Genomic DNA, 24599 nt, shown 5'->3' with positions numbered 1-24599 from the left:
TATAAAGTTCTATGGGTTTTGATGAGTGCTGTATCTATACCATTATAGCCACATACAGCAAAATTTCACCACCCTAAAAAATAAAGCATGAATATGTTGGACAAAGGGATAATTCACATCCTGAGCAGGAGGGAGCAGACAGCATGAGATTTCATCACACTATTAAGTATGGTACACAATTTAAAACTTAGGAATTGTTTATTTCTAGAACTTTCCATTTATATTTTCAGATCATAGTTGACCGCAGGTACCTGGAACTGTGGAAAATGAAACCACCAAAATGGATAGACTACTGCATTTTGTACAATTTCTTTAAAAAAAAAAATTGTTAAAGTATATTTTACGTCCCAGAATGAGATCTATCTTGGTTAATATTACATGTTAGCCTGAGAAGATTGTTAGCCTGAGAAGATGGTGTCTTAAATGTACTAGTCTATAAATATTAATTAGATTAAGTTGACTGATAGAGCTGTTAAGGATATCTATATTCTTACTAATTTCTACTTGACTGATCTATTAATTACTGACAGAAATTTTGAAGTTCCCAACAATGATAGTGGAGTTGATGATTTCTTCTTTCAATTCTACCAGTTTTGCCTATTTTTGATACTTTTTTGTTTAGGTGCACACACATTTAGGATTGTTATGTCTTCTTGGAAAAGTGATCCCTTCATCATGAGGTAATGACTCTACTTATCCCCAATAAGCTTCTTTGTTTTGAAGTCTGACATTAATATAGCTACACTGGCTTTCTTTAGGTTAGTGTTAACATGGTATATTTTTTCCTTTCCTTTCATTTTAACCTATTCTGATCTTTATATTTAAAATGGGTTTTTATAGACAACACATAGAGTCTAACATATTGGGTCTTGTTTTATTTAATCTGACAATATCTTTCTTTTCATTGGTGCATTTAAACCATTCACCTTAATAATGTTTATTAATATACCTGCTTGTTAATATTTTCTACTCATTGTTTATCCTTTGGTTCTATTTTCCCACTAATTTTCTGCCTTCTTTGGTTGTAACTGAGCCAAATTATTTATATTATTTTATATTATATAATTGTATCTCTTCTATAAGAGATATAATGCATATCTTTGTACGCTTTGTAAAATGCTTTTTTTTATTTCTTTGTCTAATACTTTTAGTGTATATTTGCATAGTATACATATTAAAAGCATTAGGACATCTTTGCATTAATAAAAAATTATATTCTATGTTAAAATTTAACCTTGATATAGGTCATAGATTCCAAAAACTGGCCAAATTAAGTCACGAATTTGAGGACTCAGAAATAGACTCTGAACTCATGATTTGATGCCAAGTTATGTGCTAAATTTAGCTTGGGCAGCATGGAAAGTATTTTTCCCTCATTGCTCTACCTACTCTTGCCTTCTCCCATTCCACAATCTCAATTCTATTGATCTAATCTGAGCTACAGTATTTAAAATATATCTTCACAAAGCAATTTTGATGAGGAAACTTGATTTATATTTGTTACATGAGTGGTCTGGTCAAACCAGATATGCAGTATTTTTATTTTCTAAAAACTTAATACTTTTACTGATTAAACGATGAGTTATAAAAAAGGACAGAGGAAATACCCTCTTATGTCTTAGGATTGCATTGGTAAGTTTTAAGATTTGAGCTCAGAGGAGCATTTAAATAATACGAGTCTTTTTATATTTATGACTATAATATGAGTTAGCAGAAAAATCTGCTGGGTTAGTGCTCACACTGCATCTGTATGGATGTGTGTATGAGGGGTGGGGATCTGTGTAAAGAGATTGGGTTGGTCCTAAAGAGAGTGTAATTGGAAATATAGAATTCAAAATTCAAGATTATGTCAATCACAATTTCCTTCCCCATACTCATCTGTCGACCCAAAATCTCACATACCCACTGCATTTTTACTTTGGATTCTAAATGTACTTAGGAGTACTATCCTAATGAAATTGAATTGCATCTCAGCTTCCAAATAGATAAAATGAAATGGCAATAGTTATCTATACAATTTATTTCAGTTATGCAAGTTACTTTTCTATGATTACTTGAGTAATTTATCTGTAAAATAAAAAAAAAAAATATTTCACCTAAATATATATTGACTCTCAAGCTAAATTTGTGGGTTTAAATTTATATACATTTCTAAATACTTTTTATGTGTAAATATTACCAAACAAAATATAGAAAAATAAGTGGAAAATACAGTTATTTGAAATGTAATTTACAAACTTGTTAAAATGTACCTCAGATTTTAAATTTTACATCTTCTGATTTGTATATTTTCTTAAGTATATTTTTAAGAGTGAAATATTTTTATTTTTCTTGATTAAAACAACATAAAAACAAAAATCAGAAAATATTAAAAGTATAAAAACAAAATATACCCTTATAAATCTAAAATATGCATATATATTTGTACATATTGATGTATCTCTATATACCTAAGTACCCTATGAATACATATGTAGATAATCCTTTACATGTAGATAATCCTTCACATATATACCGGGGGTGTCAAAAAAATGTATACACATTTCAAGAGATAGTATCTATGCTCAAGCGGTAGTTCGCCATAATCAGAAGTGTCTGGCCATTGATGGCAACCACTGTGAGCACCTCTTGTAATTGCAGAAGTCAAACTTAATTGTATTCATCTTTTGTTATTGGTATATATTGAGTATTACAATTAATACAGTTTTTTCCTTTCTCAAAATGTGTATACATTTTTTTGGCACTCTCTGTATTTATATATATATATATATATATTCACCTACACGTATATATTTTATGTATGTGTGAAATACATTATAAAATAGATATTATAAAACTTGAATTATATTGTTTTCCACTCATCCTTTTACTAAGATTACGAACACTTTTTAAGGTTATAAGTGGATAAACTGTTTTTTCATAATTAGTCTTCTATATTTGGGTGTTTAGTTTGTACACCATTGCTTTTTATTAAAATAAACTCTGTGGTGAACATTTTAGTAATTGAATATTTTATAGCCATGTAATTATTTCTTTAGTATAAACTATGAAAGTAGAATTTTTGGACCTCATGGTATATTCATTTTTAATACTCCAAGACTTACCAATGGTACAGATTGTGTAATTTTAATTATACTCAATATATTTGCAAATATATATTTATTAAAAATTATTGAATTAAAGTTTTTTTGAAGTTGAATATAATTTTAGCTTAATTTGAACATAGATATCTAAATTGTGGAACTAATACACTGTAGACCCCTGATTTTTAAAAAAATATATAAATCTCCAGAATTCTAGATAGCACTTATAACATCTACTTTACCTTTATCAAGGTATAAATAGTGATATCCTCTGAGTCCTCTCACATAATGCATATGCAACAGCAGTGCTACTTTGGGTTGTGACTGCAGAGTTGTCAGCTACATTCACTGTCTAGCTCAGTGGTTTTTCCATTCCACAGTCTAGTAGCAAAGCATTTCAATCTCGGGTCTCAATAAAATTATAAATTGATAACTCTCATATATCTTATGGATTACTCTAAAACTCAAAAATATTAATTTATGCAATCCACATATTTTCAATTATTTTGTTTATTTTTAAGTTATGACCAAAATAGACAAACATGTTTATGTTCTCATTAAACCATCATTTAAATATTAGAAAACTTGACTAGTTTTAATTTTTGAATAATTAGTTCTAGCAGAAGTATATGTGAGGATTCTCAGATTACTACAGAAAAAAGTGATGTTTGAGATGTAGACTTGAAGAATCTTCCAATAACCCAAAATATAGGATATTTAAAAACATTTACTTACAATTTTTTCTGACATTAAGGACCTTTATAAGAATATCATCTTTTCTAATTGTATTTCTCTTCTAAAACCTCAACATCTTGAATCATAAAAAGACAAGACTATATTTTATAAAGGTTACATTTGTTTTCACACCTGGAAAAGAATTAAATCAATAGGCATATTTGGAAGAACAAAAGTTAGATAGTATATTCCACTGGGTGAAGAAAAAGGAGGTACTGAAAGGTAAAAGTAGATGTTAACAGACTAATGATCATTTTTTAATAAGAGAGGGACCTTTCTGTGAAAAAAAATACCAATATATTTTTTTCATTGCTGTCTTCCCTTTCAGCTAACCTTTGAATGAGAGAAACTTCTGCTGATGTCAAATGACCACAAGGATATTAACAACTGGACTTGGAACCTGTCGGCCGCTGTTGGGTATCTTTCCTTTACCAAGCTGGCTTTCTTCACTACTGCCACTGACCTTGCAAACAGCTCCGACAAAGGTCGGAATGGATTCATTGATCAGCTAGACCAAGCATATGACAGTCTGTGCCTTAATTGAATCCCAAAAGGGGGCAGACTGGGTTTTTATTACAGAGGCCAGCCGATAGCACTCATTAAAAGCTCCACAGACTGTGTGGTTTACTAATTAGTTTATTATACAGACACCTTGACGATGGGCAAAGTTGTCATTTTGCCCTTTATCGCACAGGGGATGTTGTTAAAAGTTTAATCAGCTAACACTGACCAAGTTAGCTTGGCAGGCTGTGGATGGTCATTACTGAGGTCACCCCTGCTGTAGCAATTCTGACAGGGTCACAGCATGAACTTACAATAAAGAGAGTGTTACATAAGGTAAGAGCGCACCTGAAAGGGACCCCAGAAAAGAGATGTGCTCTGTGGGGAGTAGGAAACAGATGGGCTGTTAGGACAAGTGAATCCTTTTAAAGTTTATCTTTGCCTGCCCTGTTTAACATATGCTTTATGAAAAGATGGGGTATATAACAATCACTTTGATATGTTCATCAGAAATAAACTTGGAAACAAGTTTTTGTTTTTTTCTTTATCAAATTAAGGACACCTGGTTAAAAATTACTTCCCTGTGTTTTATTCAAACTTTACATAGTACCAGGGAAGTAAGCAAGATATTTCAGATGGTTTAAGATTATCATACATAGACCAAAGAAAAAGTCCTATTATAAGCTAGTATTATTATTTTTACTCAGAAAATCATTGTGACCACTGCTGAATTGTATAAGAAAATTCTCTAATGTACCACTGTTGTCCCATTTATTTCAGAGGTTCTTTTTTGTCTAATGGGCTGATTTCTAAAATGTATAATTTCTAAGGAAATTTTCCTTTTTGCGTCTAGGCAACATTATACAATTAGTGAAGTATAGATGAATCCAACTTATGCATTTGGTAAAGACTCAGTAGAGAAATAGGATACAATTTCATACTAAAAATTATTGAAAAATTCAAAATATAGGTAATGTATACAATATTTTTCTGTTTATTTCCAGTTTTTAACTGGCATAATGATCCTATTCTGTGCTCTCAGTAGAATCGGTCATGCAGTCAATCTAACTCAATTGTTAGCACCGAGTAACATTTTGCCACCCATACTTTTGATTTTGGGTATGTAACCTTAGTGGGATTGTACTTACAAAGTATGTTTATGCATTTTAATAGTGGATTTCAGCTCTCTGGATGATCTACTAAGATGAAGATAAGCAGTTTAGAAAGAGGTATCTGCATTTTCTCTATGCCTTGTCCTAGGATATTCAGATCTCTAGAGATCTGCATGAACCTGAACTTTAGATCCAGTTTATATACAATACAAATTATATCAATCCAGAACAGATCCTTTGAAATTGAAACTGTTATTAGCATGTACCCTTATTTTTTTAGCATCAGTTATCACCTCTGCAATATTATCTAACGTATTTGTGATAGTAAATCTATATGGGTTAAACAAGATAAGAATGTGCTCAAACTATACTTTTATCTTTGATACAACAAACTGTTATTTTGGCTATGCCATAAAAAAATATGCAACACTGAAAGGCATCTACCATGGAGATCAAAATATAACATTAAGTTTGCGATCATTGAAGGAGGATTTATAAAAATAAATTAATATTCTATATTGCATTCAAACTGCAGAAGGAATTTTAGCAACTACTTTGTATTATCCAAATTGAAATTGATCCAGGAATCTAGTCCTGACATTTAGACTAATGGTAGGGTTTGTAAAAAGGAGGCATGTTCAGAGGTTCACACTTCTTTGTAGGCCGGAGGACTCTTCCCACGGAGACAGATTGTATTGTCAAGCCCACACAGGCAAATAAATACTTCATCATTAACGCATGTTAGAACAAAAACTGTTTTAACAGTGGAATTAAAAGACTATTGCTACTGTATATGTTTTCCTGCATAGGCCATGATGGAAATTGTGAAAAACTTTTAGTAAGAAATCTGAAACCTCATGTTTTCAAAAGTATCTCAGCAGCAGCATGTTATTTCAAATACTTCCAAGACTTTATGTTATAGAAAGTTTGACAAATTTAAAGTTTGACAAATATTAAAGATAATAGCTTTTGTACATCACAACTTAAGTAGTATTATAAAATGAAAAGTCAAATTATAGACAATGAAAAGATATTTGCAATACGCAAAACTTACAGAGACTTAATATTAATAATCCATAAGAAATGCGTATAAATCATTTGGGTAAAAGAAAATACAAGTGGAAGAATGAACAGAAGACAATAAACATACATTGAATGGAAACAGGAAGATATGAGACCAAAATATATATAATTTATAATATATATTCTATTTTTACAATGTATCTGTATATTCTCTTTTATAATTATATAATCAATCAATTGTAATTTGCTGATGTAGTGATATATACATATATATGACATATATATATATATATATGTATGCCAGTATTCACCATTTCTGACATAGATTTAATATCATTGTGTTCATTAATTTTCTCAGAGTCTAATCAACTATAATTAGTGCATTAATAGCTTTACATAATAAATAACTTAAATGAAACTGTATTCTTTAAGGGAAAAACCCTGACATTGAGTATTACACTGAATATTGGCAAAGACAAGTGTTTCCTTTTAACTCAAAAGCGAATCAGTTTATATTGAAGTGCTATGTAAAAGCTTTTAATTTTGTGTACTTTCTATGATTTGAGCAGATCATTTTTGGTTAATGAGGACTGCAGCACATTTTAATAACTATAAGAATTGGTTTTAGTATTGATATTGTCTCAACAAATCTCTTCTGATATTTGATATCCAGAAAAGAATTCTGGGTTTCCAGCTGTGTTTTTGAAATTACTTTATTTTTATTCCAAGACCGAGATAATTTATTTTATTCAGTTGACAGTAACAGGGGATTTTAATATTTTGATGTGTTATTAGTGTTGAGGTTGGCATTTATAAATTTACTGTAATTTATTCACAATAAGTGTTTTCACTTTGTAGCATAAATATTTTCATGACTTAGTTAATAAAGAATCTCAGAAGAGTAGAAGTAGGGTGGAAGCCAGTGAGAGGAATCTGTGACAAGAAAGAGTAAGAAGCTTCAAGGAAATGTGAAAGAGACATGTTGTGTATTAAATTGGAAAGTGCAAGCTAAGATAGGAATAAAAGAATCATAACACTTAAAAAAAGTAGGCAAGAATAAATGGGAGAACATAATAAATGAGTATAAAGATAAGTATTGAAAATTTTTTGGAATTGAAAATATTAGACAAAATATTTGCTTTAGAAATTATCCTCTCTTTAAATTCTAAGAAAGTCATCTAACAATATCGATGGTAACATGGCAAATGGATACTGAATTAAAAGCAAAATTATGTAGTTTTTCAACATCTAAAATATAGCTAAATTAGAAAATAAATTGAACAGAATGCCTCATAATAATCTGAACAGAAAGCAAAAAGTATACAAATTAAACACATTTTATGTCCTTTAAGACACTAGATATTGTAAATCTACAAATTACTTTTGCTATTCTTTTTTTTTGTAATTTTATTAAATTATTTGGGTGACATTGGTTAGTAAAATTATATAAGTTTCAAGTGTACAATTCTATAACACATCATTTATATGCTGGACTGTGTTCACCAACCAGTGTTAGGTCTCCTTCCATCTAATTGATCTATAAGACGCATTTTTATCAAAATCCTAAGGGGGCTTTTTAAAAATGTGATAAAATAATCGGTTCAGAAGAATATATCCATGTGATATCTCTCTCTCTCTCTCTCTCTCTCACACACACACACACACACACACACACACACACACACACACCACGAGTTTAAGAAAGAACGATATGAATTGCCACACATTGGTAATACATTAGAATGCTATATAACTAAATGCTGTGAAGCTGTCAAATTGAGAGACAAACAAATCAGTGAGACTGAATAGAGACCAGAAATGAAATGCATCTTGTATAACTTAATGTATGGAAAAGGTTGTATTTTGATGTTGGTTGAAAAACAATGAGATTCCCCCAAACTATTTTGCAGCATTAATTTTAAATTTGATGAAAAATGAATATTAGATGACTTAGCTCAATATCCCCAAATAACTTCTGATATGTTAACTATCTAATTATGAAGAAAAGAAACTTGCAGATTACAAAAAATGTATGTGAGGCTTTACATTATCCTCTTGGAAAATCATTTATCAACTATGACCAATATTTATCAACTGTGGCCAATATTAATCAACCTCAAAATGACAAAATTATAGTGATAGATAGCAGATCAGTGCTGGGAGTTGGGTTTGGAAGAAGGGTGTGACTTTGAAGGGGTAATATTAGGGAGTGTCTTTCTGTGATGGAGTAGTTCTATATCCTGATTTCTGTGGTAGTTATACAAATCTATTGTGAGTGATAAAATTTCATGAGCTAGACATGTATAGAAAATGTACAGACATGTGAATAGTCTTATTTATGTACCTTGCGCATTTTGCTATAGGATTGTCAGCTATAATTCTTATTAATGTTTATACAAACTATATATTTGGAAATTAAACTTTTGTTTGTGACATAAATTGGAAATATGTCCCCAATTGGACAATGGCCTTTTTTTTATTGCTTGTGGTGCTTTTGTCAAGCAAATATTTTATGTAGTCACATTTATCTATCATTCCTTTTACAGGACTCTTTTATGCAATCCTCATTCTTGTACTTGTATGATTCTATGTTTTTTAAACCTAAATCTCTGATCATTTGAAAGTTTCCCTTATGAAAAGCATAGGTAACAATCTAACTTGATCTTTTTTACATACAACTAGCTATTTAGTTTTCCAATATCAGTTCTTTAAAAGTTCACTTTTACCCACGCACTAAAGACTATTTTATTTTATAATAAATTTCTACATAAACTTAGGCATTTAAACTTATTTCTGCATTTGTATTTTGTTCCATTGGTTTCTCTTTTCATTAACTGATACCATACTGTTGTAAGTTTGCATAGTCCCCTCATTGCTCTTCTAATGGGGATTTCTCTACTTTCTATTATTTTTCTTCCAAATGAATTTTATAATCAATGTCTCTATCTATAAAACAAAGAAACAAAACAGTGGTGGCATTTTAATAATATGTCATTAAATATTGACCATGGGAATTTGTGATTATAATTGTTTTTAACCTTTGATCCACCAAATGTACCTATGTATTCCAGAGTACTATTCACACATGTTCACAAACAGATATACGAGGTGTGATAAAAAATTATGGTGAATGTTTAAATAAACAAATTCATCACAGTAAAGGACACATTGCCATTAATCCCCCTCAAAATACTCTCCCTCATTTTGAACACAGTCATCCCATCGTTCTTGCCACTTTCTGAAGCAGTTCTGGAAGTCCTCTTTCATGAGTGTCTTTAGTTTTGTTGTCGTGGATGCCTTGATGTCCTGAATCGATTCAAAACATTTACCTTTCATGGTCATTTTGACTTTGGGGAAGAGTGAGATGTCACAAGGTGCCAGATCTGGTGAATAAGGTGGATGAGGACATTGTAATGTTTTTATTTGACAGAAATCGCCATACCAGAAGCAATGTGTGACACGGAACCATTCTGCTGTGATCACAAAATACAGTGAATGCTGCTGCCTAGTGCCATCCAAAGGAAAGGCAGGGATCTTCAAAACGGGAAGTGGCACGTCGAACCTTAGTAACAGTGTGTGACAAGTTTCAACTTGTTGGATTCAGTCAGTCGGATGTGAGCTATGGTTCAAAGAAGGTGTATTTTAAAGTGTGCCATAAATCATCCTCTATCATGACAATGCTCAGTGTCATACATTGCTTCTGGTATGGCAATTTCTGTCAAACAAAAACATTACGGTGTGTACTCATCACCTCTCAGAAAAGTACAAATAGAGAGGAAATTCCTAAATATAATAAAATATATTTATGAAAAAATCATACTCGATGGTGAAAGACTGAAAACTTTCTCCCTAAGGTCAGGAACAAGACATTAGTATTCAACATTGTACTGGAAGTCAGAGCTATTGGACAAAAATAAGAAATAAAAGGTATCAAAATGGGAAAGGAAGACATAAAACTATCTCTGTTCACAGATATTATGGTCCCACATAGAAAATTCCAAAGAATCTACAAGAAGCTAGAGCTAATAAACAAATTCAGCAAAATTACAGGATACGTGATTAATATGCAAAATGTTTTGTTTCCATATACATGCAAAGAATATTAAGAAAGCAAATACATTTACAGTATCACCTGAAAAATTTAAATACTTAGGAATAAATCTAACCAAAGAAGTGAAAGACTTGTAGACTTAAACAACAATACATTGCTGAAGGAAATTAGAGAAGACTTCTTCTGGGTATCTATCCAAAAGAATATTGAAACATTTATCTGTAAAGATATATGTACTTCTATGTTCATTGCAGCATTATTTACGGTGGTCTACACATGGAAACAAAGTGTCCTTTGACAGATGATTAGATAGAGAAGATGTAGTATATATCTACAGTGGAATATTATTTGGCCATAAGAAAAGGTGAAACTACCATTCACAACAACATGGATGGATCTTGAGATTATCATGCTAAGCTAAATAAGTCAGACAGAAAAGGTCGAGAACAATATGATTTCACTCGTATGTGGAACATAAAACTGAAAGCAGCAAATAAACAAGACAAGCAACAGTTTAGTAGTTACCAGAGGCTAGGGGGTTGGGGGGGAAGTGAAGAGGGGTAGAAGAGGGTAAAGGGGGTCAAATATATGATGATGGAAGGAGAACTGACTCTAGTTGGTGAACACACAATGTAGTATACATAGATGATGTATTATAGAATTGTACACTTGAAACCTATATAATTTTACTAACAAAGTCACCGCAATAAATTTAATAAAAATTAAAAAGAGAAATTAGAGAAGACCAAAAAAAAAAAAAAAGAAATGCTGTGTTTATAGATTGGAAAACGTAATTGTTAAGATGTAAATACCACCTAAAAGCTAAAGTGATCTGCCGATTTTTTGTAATCTCTAGCAAACTCCTAATGATATTTTTTGCAGATAGGAAAATCTGTTTTAAAATTTATATCAATTTGAATGTTTCTAAATGGTAAAATAATATTGAAAAGAAGAACAAAGTTGGAGGACTCATCTTTCTTATTGAAAACTTATTAAAAATCTACAGTAATCAAAACAGTATAAAATTGGCATAAAGATAAACATATAAATCAATACAAAAAAGAGATCTCAGAAATAAATCGTCATATATAATCAAATGATTTCAACAATGGTGCTAAGATGATTCAATGGGGGAAAAGACAATTTCTTTTAAAAATGGTGCTGGGACAGGTATATATCCGCATGCAAAAAATAATAGAATTTTACACCATGTGCAAAAACTAACTCAAAATGGATCACCAATCTAAATATGACAACTCAAATCATAACCTGAATTTGGCAATGGATTCTTAGATATGACACCGAAACAATAAGCAACAACAAAAAAATAGATAAATTGAACTCATTAAAATTAAAAATTTGTGTATGAAAGGACATTATCAACAAAGTGAATAAAAAACCTGCATGACAGAAAATATTTGTGAAGCATGTATCTGATAAGGATCTAGTATTCAAAATATGTAACTCATACAACTTAATATCCAAAAGACAAACAACCCAATTAAAAATGGAATAAGGTCTTGAATAGATTTTTATACATGAAGATATACAAATGGTCAACAAGCTCATGAAATGATGCTCAACATCATTACTTATTAGGGAAATGCAAATCAAAACCCACAAGTACCACTGCACACCCATTAGGATGGCTATCACCAAAAACATAACTAAAAACCCAAAACAAAAACAAAACTACAAAAAAATAACAAATTTTGCCAAGGACGTGGAAATACTGGAAGCCTATATTTTGCTCATTGCAGTGTGAAATGATTCCACCACTGAGGAAAACAGCTGGGCAGTTCCTCATAGAGTTAAATATAGAATTACCATTTGACCCAGTGATATTTCACTCTTAGGTATATATCAAAAAGAATTGTAAACAGATACTTAAATACATTTACGTACAGTATGTGCATGTTTATAGCAGCATTATTATTCACAATAAGCAAAGTGGAGAAAGAGATCAATGTCTATTAATAGATGACCAGATAAACACATTTTGTATGTCCATACAATGAAATATTATTCAGTCACTGAAAGGAAAGAAGTACTGATACATGCTAAAACCTGGATGAACTTTGAAATCATTATGCTAGGTAAAAGTAACCAGTCACAAAAGGTCATCTATTGTATTATTCCATTTATATGAAATATCCATATTAGGTATGAATAGGTAAATCCATAGAATCACAATGCAGATTAATAGCTGCCTGAGTCCAGGATGGGGGGACACTTTGGATCTCCTGCTTAATGGGTACATTATTTCCTTTTAGGGTGGTAAAAATATCCAGATAGAGGTGGTAGTTTCATAACATTGTGAATTTTCTAAATGCCACTGACTTATTCACTTTAAAATGGTTAATTTTATGTTTGTCAATTTCACTTCAATAAAATAAAAATAATTTTTAAAAATTAAGATATATATCTCTACTTCTCTACTTCCTTTCAACTACAAGAGTATCAGTCCAGATCCAGCCACTATGCTGTCTTACCTAGACAACCACAATACCCCATCTGCTCTTTCTACTTTCACACTTCCCTAACTACGGTGTATGCACAGAGCTACGAGTTATCCTTTTAAAATATAAATCTGATTATGGCATTCCACTAGCATTCCACCACAAAGAGCATTTTAATACGTGTAAAGTAAAATACAAAATCCCAGCTGTGGTCTCTAAGACCAGGTCTTATCTGTTACTTGTTTATCTCACTTTCTCTCTTGACCATCCTGTGTCGGTTATGCTGGTCTCCTTGTGATTCTTTGAACATACCAAGTTGACTCGTACTCAGCACTTTTGTCTTAGTGTTTTCTCTCCCCACACATATTTGCATGTACTTTCATTTTATCTAAATCTGTATTCTGTTGTCATACCTCAGAAAAGGGTGTTAATTAGCATCCTGCATAGCTGTCTGTCTTTTACCCTACTTTATTGTTTTTGTCATAGTACTTATCTCACCTATTATTATCTCATAGATGTGTTCATTCATTTATTTCAATCTCTATATTTTAAGGTCTTAAGTATAAAGATTTAGTCTGATTGTTGTTTTTGTTTTAATATTATATTCTCAATACATATAAGAATACACACCACATAAAAGTTATTTAATAAGTATTTGTAGAGTTTTTAATTAAATAATTTTTATAAGAACTATGAAATATTTTCTAAAGTTACAAAAAGTCTAGAAGGAAGGGCATTGTGATAGATAAGAAAAGTCCTAGAATAGACCTGCACGTCTTTTGGTTATTCAACCAATCTTTCTAAACTTCATATTTTAAATATAAAAGTGAAAGGCATATATTGTATTTTTCTTTTTAGCTTTAATGTTAAATATTTCCTAAGAAGATTTAGTAACTTTCATCATATATTAATAGCCAGTCCTTTCTAGAGTAAAAAACGAGTTTTATGACCTCTCCAGGTTATTTGGATCTATGTATGAGTATTATTGCTGTTTTTGCCGTTTATTTTGTTTCATTAATTTATTTTTTTTTAAGAGCTTACATTTATGAGGTTAAAAAAGTTGATATAACTATAAGAGAGGGATATTCTGAATTTTTACACTTAAAACTTTTAGGGGAATTTCAATATACATTACAGAAAGAATAAGACAAACAAAATACAATTTGTAAGTTGTTCTTTCCTCATTATTCTTGGGAAGTCTTATTCAGTGACAAGTATGTCACTGAATGTATGTAGACCCACCTATTTTGATCATGAAGATGCTGACTCAAAACCATGCAAGTTCTGTTGGTAGAGGAAAATAACTGAAGAGGTTATCAGGGCCATAGAAACCTTTATGATCTACCAATTCTTGTGGGTCCATGGAGACTCATTTGGTTCAACTGTTTCTTAATATAAGGAAAAAGAAAAAGAACTGATGTGAGGATCTAACAGATGAAGAAGCCTTTTGTGGAATTTTCTGCAATCCCTCATTCACACCAGACCACGGTGAGTGGAGCTGGATGGACTGTATAATAAGGTGCACTTCTCTCTGATAGAAACTTTCCTAAAGAAGAAAAGTTACTGATGAAAGCTGGTGGATCGTGTGCGCGCTAGTGAGCAGTTGAGGTTTCATCTCGTGTTCAGTGACTGTAGAATGTAGGACAACAGGAGAGCAGGCCACAAACCTGAACTCCCTCTGCTCCTTTCCTGAAAGTGTAGAAAGAGCATCAAAGGGAATGAAAGTAACTGAATATCCAACAGAAAAGTATTGTATATTTTTGCTTTGGGGGTCACAGCCATGCTTTGCATTATAAAGCAAAAGCTTCCTAATATAACATTTATGAACACCTTAATCCTGGTTATGCATTAAAAAGTGGTAAAATAATAAAGTATGTGTGTTAGGAGTAATTATTAGCTATAGATCAATTTATATCATCTTTTGTGATCTGAGGTATTATGACCAAACTTTAATTGCTACGTCTTGGTTTTGCTTATTTTGCCTCTTCACTACATTTGAGAATATTTCCCCTCATAATTGTACATAGTAAATGCATTATAACTCTATAACTCAGGGCAGTTATTTGCATCACCTGAAAAATGCAGTGCCAAGGAATTTTTTATTTAAAGAACATTATGTTATTATTTGCAAATTAGCAGTTCTAATCCTTTCATAGTTTTTATTAAGTAAACATTTCCCAACGTGAATGGCAGTAATTAAATCATGGAGTTTGCTTAATCTAGCTAAGAATTTTAAATTATCCTATTTGATAAAATTCAATGAAGTATTTCTTTTCAAATTGCTCAAGATATAGCTCCGTAATTCACTGAGGTTGTTTCTAACACAGCAAGTTTAAGTTCTCACTCAAAAATATTTTTCTAGCTTAAATTTGCACAGTATAAATAAAAAGCTTCCAAATTATTGTGGCTGTTTTAACACAGTAAATGTTTCTATTTTTCATAAAAATGGAACTGCTAGAAGTGATCTTCAATACTTTGGACATCTTACCTACCCAACATTTCGCCCCCCCCCCGCCCCCTCCCCATTACTGCCTTTTAGAAGTTTTTTCACTGCTAACATATTTTGCATCTGTGCTCTAAACATAGCTATAAGCTGCATAGGTCAGCTGTTTTTGGCTCAGTGTTCCAAATTCAGGTTTTGATCTTCACATTTTTCTGGGGCAAATATCAGTGCATATTCCAGACAGAATCCCCTGTGACTGTGTTATAGGTAGAATAAATTTATTTTAATTTATTTTCTTCACAGAATCACAAATGAAAAGATAGGATATAGAAATTTGCCAAAATGCCAGTTCTCTATGCCTTTGTTTCTGGACATGCCTTTTTTATGTCACATATGAGTTAAAATTATAAAGATTTAATGGCCAAATTAATAAAGGCTTTAGTATAGTCATCCAATTATATCAGCATATGTAAATGTCTTAATCAGAAAATATGTATATGGTAACAAAATCCTGGGTTAGTAAGTAATAAGAAAATTCAGAGAAAAAATAATTTTTTGTAGATTAAGTATAAGGTTAAATTGTATCAGTCTGACAGAATTGGCATTTCAGATTTTATTCAGATGACCCAGGACAAGCACAACAGAAGTACTCAACAGTTTAAACTCTGCATCCATGCTACTCCTGATCAGCTAGTTGATGAAGGGGTCATTTAACCTAGAAGTATCATTTTTCTATACCCTTCCAATTGTTCTACACACACAGATGTTTACTCCGGTTTTCTAGCTAACCAAGAAAATAGAAAGGGAGTGCAAATGAGCTTGTTTTTGTAATTGCATTTTCTCCTGTGATCATTAAATGTGTTTTATCTTTAACATGCTAAAATGCTACAATACCTCAAGGGAATACTAACTTTGGAATTAACCTGTTACATCTGACAACTCTTACAGATTTGTATTTTAAGGCTTCTTGGAAGATTCTGTTTTCATTCTTGTTTTCCAAGAAATATTGCAATGTTTTATCAGCAGAAATCCAGAGGCATTACTTAAATTTTCATGTAGGCTGTGAAACAGTACACTGTTCTGTATTTAGAAATTTTGATTGTCATTATCAAAAAATATATAAACAAGGTTTCCCTACATTTAATTTTAAGTTCCAAAACACAAGCAAGACATGGAGACATTGAAATTATTCAAGAAAAAAGAGGAAAAATAAATAAAAATTAAGACTAGAAAATATGCCTCATAAGGAATATTACAGGGAGAAATTTAAATACTCTCCTATATTTTAATGAACATGATCTGGACGGTAATGATCTACTCTTTGATTTTCAAAGTATAAGAACTAATTAAATGACTGACTATCAAGAATAAGTCAGTTTAGGACTATGAAACATACTATTTATAGAATGGTTAAGACTAACCTAAATACCAAAGTTAACCAATACCTTTTTTGAGCATAATAACTATCTTTATATTTTCAGAGTGTGGCAGAATGACTGTAGTATCATAGTTATTTAAATGTCTTTTGACTATAGGAATTAAAGAAAAAAATTGAGATCGATGATTAATACTCTGTTTCCTAGATGAAGAGATTCCTCTCTCTGCAGCAAATGTTTGCCCTTCAGGAAGCAACCTGTACTGTGAATTTATTTTATCAACAACACTACTTTAAAGCAGGACAAGAAAGCAATCATTCTAGCTGGGCTGATTACAGGAACCACTTGACCTTTTGGGATCCTGAAATGAAAGATGGTGTGTTTGGTTTCCTACTCTTGTTTTCTACCACTGTCTGTTTTGTTTTGCTTTTGGTGCTTCAAGTGTTAACTGTGCCCCAGGTCTTCCTGTGTCATCTAGCTTAGACTTCTACAACCTGACCCTGGTTAATACACTCGAAGTACGTAAGTCTTAACTTACAGATTAAGCATCTAAATTGGCTTGAGCCATTCTCCTCCACAGATTATACTTTTGAATTGAGAGATGACAGTATCTAGCAAATCTGGGCCTGAATCGTCTCCATATTGTCTAGGTTCACCTGATGGCTTAAGTTCTGAGCTAACCCATCTATCTGGATAGAAAATAACCACATATTCTCAATGTATAGGAACAGAATTAAACGTCTGGCTTTGATGCTACACCGGAATTCTCCAGCTGCCTCAGCTGGGCTTTATATCCTACTTTTTCCATATTTGATCCTGATAATAATTTTGAGTTGGCCTTAAGTTTCTTGACAACAAATCATTCTAACACTGTACAATATAATATGAACAATGCATGAATAATTCCATACAAATTATTGAAAATACTGATTTTTAAAAAATAAATTCAAATTTATTACTATAGTTTCACTTGCAGAATGATAAAATTAATGGAGTAGGTAAAGAATGGGTTGTACCCACTAGGGTTTATACATATCCTAAGGTTTATTCATCCAAAGATCTGACACTCTTTTGCATAATGCACAAATGTTGTGAATTGCTATTTTCGTTACTCAGGGTGTTAGATGTAGATGTCAATTCCTGTTGGTTCTCATATCCGTATCTCACTCTTACCTTGCTATGTATACTATTTTCCTATTACTACTATAACAAATTACCACAAAACTAATGCCTTAAAACAACACAAATTTATTACCTTACAATTCTGGGGATCAGTATTCCAAAATAAGTCTCACTGAGCTAAAACAAAGATGCCTGCATGACTATATTCTTTTTGAAGGCTCTGGAAGGGAATCTGTGTCTTTCTGTTTTCCAGATTCTAGAGGCTGTCTGCATTCCTTGGCTTGTGGCCTTGTTTCTTCAAAGCCAGTGGTGGTGGGTTGAGTCTTCACTTCACATCACTCTAAACTTGCTTTTTTCCTAACATCTTCTCTGATTCTAACTCCATCCCCCAACTCTTCCAAGTTTAAAGAAACCTTGTGATTATATTGGTCCACTCAGATAACCCAGAATAATCTATTTTAAAGTCAGCTAATTAGCAGCCTAATACCATCTGTGATCTTAATCCCCTCTACCCATGAAACATAACATATTCACAGGTTCTGGGATTTGAATTTGAACATCTTTGGGGCAGAAGGAGGACACTATTATGTCTGTTTTGTATTGCAGTCAACCATATTTCTAAATTTCCCTTGCCATCTATTTCAAGCTAGTTTTAGCTATTAGCCAGCACACAGAGGTGTGGGAGATTGAAAAGACGGGAAAATCAGATATTCCTTGCTTGTGCAATATATCCAGTAGCCACTGTTTCTCCCCCCATTCCAGATCAGTGTTGTCAGTAATTCTAGTACCTTTTAGTACCTTTGTAAAAAAAAAAAAAAAAAAAAATCCCTGCATTAAATTTAATCAATTTACAATTCCAAATTGTTTCTATTTTTCTGACTTGTAGAGTTCTTGGTACCTGGATGGTCCTCAGAAACAGAAATCAAAGGTGGGAGGGTGAAAATGAGTTCCTTACTTGTTAGACTGTGAATGTAATGATAACATTCTTGCCAACAGAAAATATCATGCAGTTGCATGATAATTACCTATATTATCATGTGTGTTTGCTTTAGATGAAGTGGTGATTGAATGAAAGGCTTTGGAGAATCAAGTATCTGTTGTATCTTCCAAGTATGTTGATAATGATGACAACAAGATAACAGGATTCTTTACCATTTTACTGGGATAGAGTTAACATAAGAAATTCAAATGTAGAGAAAAACACATTATGAGTTTATTAAAGTTTATTTGAGCCAAACAGAGGTTAGATCTAGAAGAAAGATCTCAGTAGACTGAGAAAAATGCTTCCCAGAATGACAGTTTGCAGTTTCTTTTATGCATTTGGAGGACTATGAGAAAGATTACATGAAGGTGGGAGAAAGCAAGATGGAGACTGGATTACAGAATAATTAATAAGATGATGTGCTCTCTTGAGAGTGGTTATGATTCTAAGGGGTCTGAAAAAGAGGCACTTCAAAGGTGTGTTAACCTAGATGTACAAAAGCAATGGACAGGGTTTGCTTGAGGCAAAGATAATCTTTTACTTGGAAAGTTATAGGCCTAAAGCATGACTACCTACCATGACCTGCCATTTAGGAATTTACAATCAGATCACCCTGTGGTTACTTTCAAGTAGATGGAATTCAGTGTTCCTTTTTGGTCAACAATAGTTTGTAAATTATACGATAAGATCAGGGATTTAAACTGGACATTCAAGACAAAGACAAAAACCCAAACTGTTTATATATGGGTAAAGTGAGCAAGTTGCAAGTTGAATTCACAGCCTGCCCAAATCATTCATTAAGATTAGGACATTAATTGGAAATCATTCATTAAGATTAGGGCATTAATTGGGAATTTGAGATGGCAAACTTTGGCCAGACTTAGATAACTATGAAAATACTAAATCCCTAATCAACCCCTGTAGAATTGCCTAGCAAGGGATATGTATTCTTCTCAGGATTCCCCCCACCCCCAATATTCCTCATTATTTCTAGATAGAGATTGAGATTACACCATATCTAGGGAGATTTTATTAGAATAATTAGATGCCCAAATAGTTATAAAATCTTGTTAATTTTTATCAACAGGAATACAAGAAGTGTGTGCAGAAATGGATTCTAAAGGCTGATTTAAGACGTGCCAGGCTGAATATATCCATAAGAATGCACTTACCACAGAGTTTGCATTTCATAGGCTATAACAGTCTGAATAAACTTTGAGTTCAAGTTTAGTCCATAGTCAATTAGGTTTAAATGCCAGAATTTCCCTGCCACAAAGTGGGGATAGGAATCAAAACAACAAAGATAAGAATGCTGTTTGGATTTTTCTGTTCTACCTTGATGTCCTCTTGTACTGGGCCAACCAGAGGACCCAGGGGACTACCCCGGGTAAACAAACAAATTAAGAAGCACATTAATATGGGAGTGCCCGCAGTTTACAAAAGTATTACTTAATTTACATCATAGGGGGAAAAATTCCAAGTCTGGTTAGCAAAAACCTGACTTAGATAATACCAAATGAAAATTACCTGTCACTAATTATCTGGGCTTCAACACACTTGTGTTGAGAGACAATTCTCCATGGGTCTCTCACATTTTGCAAGTCTTTGAGCAGAGGTATAGACAGCTTTTGTCTTGGATTATTTTTACAAGGATGTTTATAGGGCAAACAACTCTGAAAGACAGAGATAGTACCTCCTTCTGAGGTAGAGGAAACATTTGTTTCTTACTAAGGATATGATAACATCCGGTTCTGAGGCAATGGTCAGGCAAGTTTGTTTGTAACCCATTACAGAAGATTGGAGTTTTTAAGCCTGATGTTCTTTAGCTGAGATGCAAATCTACTGTATGCACAGCATCTACGTTGGTCAATCCACATGACCCTGCGGAAAATGTGGGCAGGGTGAATTAATGCAAACATGAAGCTCATTATCTGATGGGCTTTGTGTAATAAAATATTTTGTCTCTGACACAGGAGTCTCTTGTTTTCTGCCAGTATTCATGAAACTGTGACAGGTTAACGTGTTAGCTTGCAAACAGGATAAACCTCAGATTCCTCACAATTCTTGACAACCTGAAGTTCTGTAATTGAAATGGAGACTAATTTTTCTTACTGAGAGGGTAGATATGTTATATACTGTAAATCTTCCTCCAACAATTTACAGACCCCCACCAAGGGCTTATGGTAGTGAGGTGATAAATGGAGTTTTGGCCTAAGTGGGTCTCAGAGTGGGCCCAGTGGATTATCAAACTACTCTATGTTTATTTTTCAAGTCCATGAATGCATCATTGGGATAGGTTTCCTGCAACTTGCAGAATTTCCACATTGGTCCCCTGACCTGGGAGTTAGGCTATGGATGACAAGAAAAACTGAGGGTAAGCGACTAGCACAGAATCTCATTATCAAACAGCAAACCAAATATACTATATTCTTAAAAAAATTTAAGAAGCTAGTACCAGTAAAACAAACAAACAAACAAACAAAACTGAAAGACACAGGAGTAGTGATTCCATTGTATCATCATTGAAGATTCTGCTCAGAGACACAAAAGCCAAACAGAACTGAAGATGAACATAAACTTAAATCAGGAGGTGATTGATTTATTGGAGCAAATTGATTTCTCCATTCATTTAACAAGTTCTTTTAAAAGCCAATTATTAAGTTGAATCAGAAGTTTGTGTTCAACTGGTAGGGTCAACATTGTAACTTCAGTGGCTTACTCAGTGTTTTGCCAGCGTTCCTGCTCTCTGATATAACACTGTTTGGATGTATCTGAACATACATCTGTTATGGGTTGAATTTTGTCTTCTAAAAAAGCTGTGTGAAAGTATTAACCCCTAGTACTTCAGAATGTGACCTTAATTGGAAATAGACTCAAGACAGATGCAAATACTAGATAAGATACTGACACTCTGAAGTCAGGTGGGCCCATGATCCAACGTTACTGGTGTCCTTACAAGAGGAAGGCCATGTAAAGACACAGACACATAGATAGAACTGCATGTAAAGATGGAGGCCTAGATTGTATGCATCTACAAGCCAAGAAATGTCAAGGAGTGCCAGTGATCACCTGAAGCTAAGAGAGCGATATAGAACAGATTCTTCTTCTGAGCCTCCAGAGGGAAACAACCCTGCTGACACCTTGACTTTTAGCCTCCATAACTATGAAAAAATATATTCCTGTTGTTTTAAGCCACTTAGTTTGTGGTACTTTGTTTGGCGGCTTTGGAAATTAACATTGTCTCACAGAACTTCACACTGATTTGCTATTCTGATGAGATTATGCTGATCAGACCTGGAAAATAAGAAATAGCATGTACTCTAAATGCTTTAATAAGACACGTGTGTGACAGAATTTGGCAATAAAGTCTGAAAAAATTCAGAGATGCTTACATTGATAAGGTTTTCTGGTTAAGCTGTTTGAATAAGACGGACCTTGAATGTTGCAAAGTTAAACAGAATTTACCAAGAATCGGAGAAAACATAAATAATAGCCAAAAAAAAGAGAGAGAATGAAATTGTCTTATTTTTACAAAGGTGTATATATATATATATATAATATATAATATATAATATATTATATATATATATATATATATAATATATAATATATAATATATATATATATATATATATATATATATATATTATATAATATATATTATATATTATATATATATTATATATTATATATTATATATATATATATTATATATTATATATTATATATTATATATTATATATTAGAATTGAGTGAGTTGTTTTCGCACATTAGTTATATTTCTTCACTAGATAAAGAGATTGTATGTCTCCAAGATATGGACAGTACCTTCCTTTTTGGTAATAAACAGTACTTAATACATGTTGGTATTTAACTTTATAAATTCAATGGGTATTTGACTGTCTGAAGGTTTTACAATATACACATAAGCAATTGACACTTATCGATGGGTTGCTTTATATTACCAGGGTTTAAAGATATTGACTGAAATCCTTTAAAAGGATTGCAAAATTTATTTAATAAGCCATGGCATTTCTATGAAAAAACTGATGGAAAACGTGTAAAATGCTGAAAGTCACCATCAAATCTAAACCGTTTTATCTGAGAAGAGTTCATAGGTATGACAGTGCAGGTATGAGAGTGCTGGGCTCAGCGCTAAACCGAGTATTTATCCTAGAAAAGTGTCTTTGCCTCTTATTATAGCCGGAAAACAAAACTTTAAAATCCTCTGGAGGTATGTGAGGGGTCACTCTTTCTCAACTTTCTAGTACGAAAAGGAAAAGAGAAAGCAAGTTCCGAAGAACAGGTTGACCCCTGACCCTGAAAGCAGCACTTACTGATTAGAAACAGAAGTTGTTTCTTTTGAGGAAAGAAAGAAGTCGTTGCTACTTTTGGTATCCTCATTGTATCTTTCCTGGAGCAAACCTAGATCAAATTTTAAGAAATCTATAACTCTGTGATTCTATTATTTAAATTTCAATTATATAGGCAGAATAGATTAGGTAGAGAAATGTCATTCCTTGCCCAAGGCTACATTAGCAATCCCTGTCACAGGCAGAATTAGAACACAAGCCTCCTTCACAGTCTTAACAGTCACGTTTCTACATGTCATATTCTTTCACTTAACTAAAAAAGCTCTTTTTCATTTAAATAATACATATATTCTAAAGGGTAAAAGCTACCAGTATATAATCTCGTTTTCCATGTTTTATAAGCCAGATTGCTCCCCACAGTCTCATAAATGATGAGGAAAATTCTTCAAATCATGGTACCGTGAATTTAATGTCATCTGAAAGGATTCTTTGTGCTAAAAGCAGGTGTGCTTGTGTGAATATGTGGCTGTCCCATATTGAGGAGCCATATATTTCACAGTTAGGCTCTACACACAGAAATAAACAGCCATATGGCAAACAAACTTACTTTTTACTGCTTCATTTTATTTGTTTCAAAATAGTGCATTGCCACAAATCCAGAATATTAACAACACTCCATCTGGAGAAATGTAAGTATTGGAGCCCCGAACCAGCACGTTAGTATTCTCACAAAACTTCAAAACTTCAGTTAATTCCAAACTTGGAACAGGCTTTATATCAACCCAGCTTGTCTTCTGAATGCCATGCTAGTGACTCAATTAAAATGTGTATAAAATGGGAAAATTCACAATTCTGGAAATATTTTTTAAAGTTGTCCCTCTTGCATACAATTCTAATAGACTGTGCCACAATGTTCATTAGTAAATCATTTTTAAATTTAGGTAGATTTATTTAACCCTATTTTGCAAATAAGGAAAAGGAATTACAGAATTGTGTGGCTATATCTATGATCTGCATTTAAAATACCTGCTGTTTAGATTAGAAATAAGTAACTGATGCTTTCTTTCTTAGTACAACAATAAATTTATTTATATTTATTTTCTTGCAAGTTATGGAGTACAATGAAATAGTCACTTCATACTTATAAGGAAAAATTACCAAAAAAAAGCAAGATATGAGATTTTACCTAGAAATCCCTAACCATATCAAAAGGGAATACTCAACTTTCCTCAAAATTTGTCCTTGTTGTTAATAGGCATATAAAACAAACAAACAAACAAACAAAAAACAACCCTCTGCAGTGAGAACAATGTTCTCTTTTGATCTTTGATAAGCAGACTAGGTGAATTATATACAGAGCAAGTATTTGGTGAGATTTGTAAAGTAGTAAGTCAAAATA

Source organism: Rhinolophus sinicus, linkage group LG02 (assembly GCF_036562045.2).
Source record: "Rhinolophus sinicus isolate RSC01 linkage group LG02, ASM3656204v1, whole genome shotgun sequence".
NCBI classification, from domain to species: domain Eukaryota; kingdom Metazoa; phylum Chordata; class Mammalia; order Chiroptera; family Rhinolophidae; genus Rhinolophus; species Rhinolophus sinicus.
Note: the sequence above shows the minus strand (reverse complement) of the source record.